Source organism: Scyliorhinus canicula, chromosome 7 (genome assembly GCF_902713615.1).
Source record: "Scyliorhinus canicula chromosome 7, sScyCan1.1, whole genome shotgun sequence".
NCBI classification, from domain to species: domain Eukaryota; kingdom Metazoa; phylum Chordata; class Chondrichthyes; order Carcharhiniformes; family Scyliorhinidae; genus Scyliorhinus; species Scyliorhinus canicula.
In genome coordinates, this window is record NC_052152.1 from 18,990,676 (window position 1) to 18,996,675 (window position 6,000).

A 6,000-nucleotide genomic window follows, 5' to 3' on the forward strand; every position below is an offset into this window, starting at 1 on the left:
CAGTGCCGTGGGGGCACTCTTTCTCTTCCGCCGCTGCCATGGCCGAGGCAGATGAGAATCACCCAGCGCGCATGCGCCGGTGGTGACGCCAGCGGCAGCTGCCGCTGACGTCACCACCGGCGCATGCGCGAACCTGCGAAACCCTTTCGGCCAACCCCGGCGCCGGGCGGCGGGCCTGAAAGGCCGCTGGTGCCGGTGTTCGCGGCAGTCGACGTGGTGCCAACCGCTCCGGCGCGGGCCTAGACCCCAAAGGTGCGGAGAATTCCGCACCTTTGGGGAGGCCCGACGCCGGAGTGGTTGGCGCCACTTCCCTACGCCGGGACCCCCCGCCCCGCCGGGTGGGGGAGAATCCCACCCCTGATGTGCGCCCGCTCAGCACATCACCATCACCGGAAGTCAATTCGGAGTTTATATGGGCGGGTAAGGTAGCCCAGGGCAGGAGGGTGTTTTGGAGAGGGCCAAGCGGAGAGGGGTTGGCGCTGTCGAGCTTGTTGAGTTATTACTGGGCCTCGGCGAATGCTGAAAAGGTCAGGGGGTGGGCTGTGGAGGATGGGTCAGTGTGGGGGCGAATGGAGGAGTCCCCGTGTAGAGGGATGAGCTTGAGGTCACTGTTACTGGCGCCTCCTCCATTCTCGCCAGCCAGCCATCACTCAGAGTGTGGAATCGGTTCAGGTAACGTTTCAAGATGGAGGGGATGTCATTGTGGGAGCCGATCTGTGGCAGTCATAGGTTTACCCTGGCAGGGCTAGATTCTATGTTCAGGGTGTGGGAGCAGGTGGGGATAGCGATTTTTAGGGTCCTGTCCGTGGGGAGTAGGTTTGCGGAGTTGGAGGAGAAGTTGCCGAATGGTAATGGGTTTCGGCACTTGCAAGTCAGGGATTTCGTGAGGATGGATTGGGCCACGTTTCTGAGGGTTGCCACGCCCTATGTTGAAGAAAAAACTCTGTATGAAGACACGATGGGGGAGGTTTGTGATTTTGGACATCTACGGGGAGAGGTCCTTGGTGGAGGATAAAAAGCGGAAGTGGGAGGAGGGGTTGGATGGGGTAGCTGAGACGGGGTTATGGAGTAAGGCCCTGCGAAAGATAAATTCGACCTCCTCGTGTGCGAGGCTAAGCCTCAGTCAGTTTAAAATGGCGCACAGAGAGCAAACGGCAGTGTCGGGGATGAGTCGTTTTTGTCCAGGGGTAGAGGATAGATGCGGACGGTGTTCGAGGACCTGGCGAATCAAGGGGGGCCACTCATGCACCCACTCACTAGCCGAGGTTGCCCGTCACTGGCCCAGGATTGACTGAATTACTGGAGAGTACTTTGGGGATGCCTGTTCCTCTCCGTTTCATTGGGCCCAACCGTTTGCCTCACATTGAGCAACTGTGAAAAGCAGTGTCCAGAAGGAGTGAGGCCCTATCCCAGTGGGATGAGGGACAGTGAGAGTGAGGACTTAAAGTTGCGAACAACAAAAGGTTTTAATAAGTTGACAAGTGTAGTTGTGCGAACTGACTTTGACTCACAACTATCAGTGCCTAACTTCACCCATGCCCACTATGTGTCCCTACAACCACTTCACCTTGCGAGCACTCCCACCACATATAGGTTTATTCCGAGGATGCACAGCAGAAGTGGGGTGGAGGCAGCCTGCTGCCTTCTGTGCCTTGTTGCCTGAGATATCCTTGGTGGGCGTCATCCGGAGGGTCAGACCCTGGAAAACCCTGGCCGAATCTTGGGTGGCACTGATGTTGTTATGGCAGCCTGTTCTGTCCGCTGCCCCTGAGAAGTGCCGGAATCAGGAAGGGGGGATTCAGAAGGCCTGATCACTCCCTGGATTTCCTGGGTAGAAGGTCCCACTCCAGAGCTTCCTCCTCCCCTCCGGGTGCTCTCGGGTCCCTGGGTTACACCTGGGACAGACAGTCAGCTGGAGTGAGCTCCAGAAGCCTCAATATCATCTGGCACAGCCAGCGTTGAGGCCTGCTAGCATCTGCACCATGGTGGTGAACCCCTCAGCAATGGTCCTCTGTGTCTGTGCCATGGTCTCAAAGTCCTCAGCCATGGTCCTCAGGGACTGATCCATGCTTTGGAGTTCTTGACTCTGACTCTCGTTCCAGGCCTCCCACTGTGACTGTTGCCCTTGCAGTGTTGGCTTGGGTGCCACGCAACATCGGCACCATCTCCTGTGACTGAAGGCTTTGGGGTACCTCCACCCAGCCCCAGTGTCACAGGGATGCCACTAACAACCCCTCCCGACTTACCTTTGCATCACCGGCAGCTGAGGGATGAACGTGTCCAGAGACACGGCATCTGGCTGGGGCACAGCAGAGTCCAGGTATCCAGCAGATAACCGGCCGTCTGATCCCTGGGGCGCTCCTGCAGTGTGGGGCTCACCAGAAAGTGACCCCGAGGCCTGTCTGCTAAGGTAGCCCACCGAGGTGCTCATCTTTGCGATGGTGGACGGTGCGGTGATAACCGTGACGCATCATCCGTGTCCCCCGAGATCTCCTCCGAGGTGCTGTTAAGGGTGGCTGGGGGGGGGGGGGAGGTGCGTCACTGATTGTGGATGGGCCAGTTTCTTCGGTGTTGTTCATGCAAGGCAAGGGACATGATATCATCTCCTGGAGGGACACATAAAGGAATAGTGTTAGCTGCGTGCCTGTCGGGTCAGAGGTCGAGGACAGCTGGCATGTGTGGGCACTGCGCTTCAGCAGGGAGATGTTAAGGGCAGCACGGTAGCATTGTGGATAGCACAATTGCTTCACAGCTCCAGGGTCCCAGGTTCGATTCCGGCTTAGGTCACTGTCTGCGCAGGGCCTGCACGTCCTCCCCGTGTGTGCGTGGGTTTCCTCCGGGTGCTCCGGTTTCCTCCCACAGTCCAAAGATGTGCAGGTTTAGGGGATTGGCCATGATAAATTGCCCTTGGTGTCCAAAATTGCTCTTAGTGTTGGGTGAGGTTACTGGGTTATGGGAATAGGGTGGAGGTGTTGACCTTGGGTTGGGTGCTCTTTCCAAGAGCCGGTGCAGACCCGATGGGCCGAATGGCCTCCTTCTGCATTGTAAATTCTATGATATCTATTTTCTGATGAAAGGTGCCGTGGGGCTTTTTGAGAATGATGCTGGGAGGCCGGGTGCTGGTCACCCGTGAGGTGTTGGAAAGCGGGTTCAAGGCGATATACCGGGGGATTGACGTAAGGGTTGATTTTCAATGGGAGACAGGGGGAAACTTACCTTTGCAGGTTGTAGCAGGTCATTCAGCATTTCTGTTCATTGGGTAGATTGTGGCCCAACTCTCCTCGGTGGCATTGAGCAATCGAGTCAAGGCCCAACCCGAAAATCTGGGAGCTGGTCTTGTAGCTGCCGACCTCCTGGTTTGAATGAGACTGAACTCTGTGCAGCTGGTTAAATGCCAAGCCCCCGTGATTGAAGTGACCCCCTGGGCAGGAGAATCAGATGCTTTGCGCCTCAAGGTGCAGTGTTTTTCATGTGGAGAAAGGTTTTTTCCCCCCCAAGTGCCTAAATATCGTGATCCAGGTTGAACCGTCGGTGCGCGTGGGGTTCATACTGATTGCTGCGCCAAAAATTACACTTTGCCATTTTCCGGAAGATTCTGCCCTGTGCCTGACACCCTTTGAGGAGTTTATTTTGGAGTCTTTTATCTCTTTGAAGGTGATCCAGAAATTTGCTCCATTGGCTGGTCCACTGTTACTCCCTTGAAAACTGATCATTCCAGACGAAAGGTCAGCTGGCGGGCCTCGGTTTCAGCTGTGGCACAGATCGGATCGCTGAGGGTTCAGGTTCCACTTGGCGGGCTGAATTTTCCAGCCCTTCCCGTCAACGAGATCTTCCGGTTCTGGTGGGCGGGTTCCCTGGGGTGGGACAGGCAAACCACGCGAAATACCGTAGACATCCCCGGGACCGGAAGATTCTGCCAGGGGCGGGCCCCGCAGAAACTCTTACCCAGAAAACTAAATGGAAAATCTGGGTCCACGCCTGCTGTGTTGAAGGGATGCTAGACTGTTGAAGATGCAGTCTTTTGGATATATCACCACAGTGAGGCCAAGTCTTCCCACCTCAGGTGGGCATAAAAGCTCCTGTAGCAATCTTTCAAAGAAGAACTGGGGAGTTCCAGCCAATGTTTGTCCCTCAACCAACTTCCCGAGAGCTGAATATCTGGTCACTGATCCCGTTGTTTGTGGGAGCTTTCTGTGCGTCAATCAGTTGTTTAATTAACGGATTGCTCTCCATGGACGAGAAGTTTGGGAGGAGTTGATAGAATCCCTGCAGTGCAGAAGCAGGGACATATGGCCCATTGAGTCTTGCACTGACCCTCTGAAAGAGTGCCCTACTTAGGGCTGCGCTCCCACCCTATCCCCATAACCCAGTAACCCCACCTAACCTTTGGGACACAAAGGTGCAATTTAGCATGGCCAATCCACCTAACCTGCGCATCTTTGGACTGTGAGAGAAAACCGGAGCACCCGGAAGAAACCCATGCAGGCACTGGGACAATGGGCAAATTTCACCCAAGATCGGAATTGAGTCTGGGCCCAAGGTGCCGTGAGGCAGCAGCGCTAACCACTGTTCCACCGTGCCGTGGTGGCCTTTAAAATCGTGAGGAGTCAGGATAGAGTAGATAGAACACAAGAACATAAGAACTAGGAGCAGGAGTAGGCCATCTGGCCTCTCGAGCCTGCTCCACCATTCAATGAGATCATAGAACATAGAACATTACAGTGCAGTACAGGCCCTTCGGCCCACGATGTTGCACCGTCCTGTGAAACCCTTCTAAAGTCCCTCTACACTATTCCCTTATCGTCCACATGCCTATCCAATGACCATTTGAATGCGTTTAGTGTTGGCGAGTCCACTACTGTTGCAGGCAGGGCATTCCACGCCCTTACTACTCTCTGAGTAAAGAACCTACCTCTGACATCTGTCCTATATCTATCTCCCCTCAATTTAAAGCTCTGCCCCCTCGTGCTGGACATCACCATCCGAGGAAAAAGGCTCTCAATGTCCACCCTATCTAATCCTCTGATTATCTTGTATGCCTCAATTAAGTCCCCTCTTAATCTTCTTCTCTCTAACGAAAGCAGCCTCAAGTCCTTCAGCCTTTCCTCGTATGATCTTCCCTCCATACCAGGCAACATTCTTGTAAATCTCCTCTGTACCCTTTCCAATGCTTCCACATCCTTCCTATAATGTGGCGACCAGAACTGCACACAATACTCCAAATGTGGCCGCACCAGAGTTTTGTACAACTGCAACATGACCTCATGGCTCCGAAACTCAATTCCTCTACCAATAAAAGCTAACACACCGTACGCCTTCTTAACAACCCTCTCAACCTGGGTGGCAACTTTCAGGGATCTATGGACATGGACACCGAGATCTCTCTGCTCATCCACACTACCAAGAATCTTACCATTAGCCCAGTACTCGGCCTTCCTGTTATTCCTTCCAAAATGAATCACCTCACACTTTTCTGCATTAAACTCCATTTGCCACCTGTCAGCCCAGCTCTGCAGCTTATCTATGTCCCTCTGTAACTTGTAACATCCTTCTGCACTGTCCACAACTCCACCAACTTTAGTGTCATCTGCAAATTTACTCACCCATCCTTCTACGCCCTCCTCCAGGTCATTTATAAAAATGACAAACAGCAACAGCCCCAAAACAGATCCTTGTGGCACACCACTAGTAACTGGACACCAGTCAGAGCATTTCCCATCAACCACCACTCTTTGTCTTCTATCAGCTAGCCAATTTCTGATCCAAACTGCTAAATCACCTTGAATCTCTGTATTTTCTGCAATAGCCTACCGTGGGGAACCTTATCAAACGCTTTACTGAAATCCATATACACCACATCAACTGCTTTACCCTCATCCACCTGTTTGGTCACCTTCTCGAAGAACTCAATGAGGTTTGTGAGGCACGACCTACCCTTCACAAAACCATGTTGACCATCTCTAATCAAATTATTCCTTTCCAGATGATTATACATCCTAT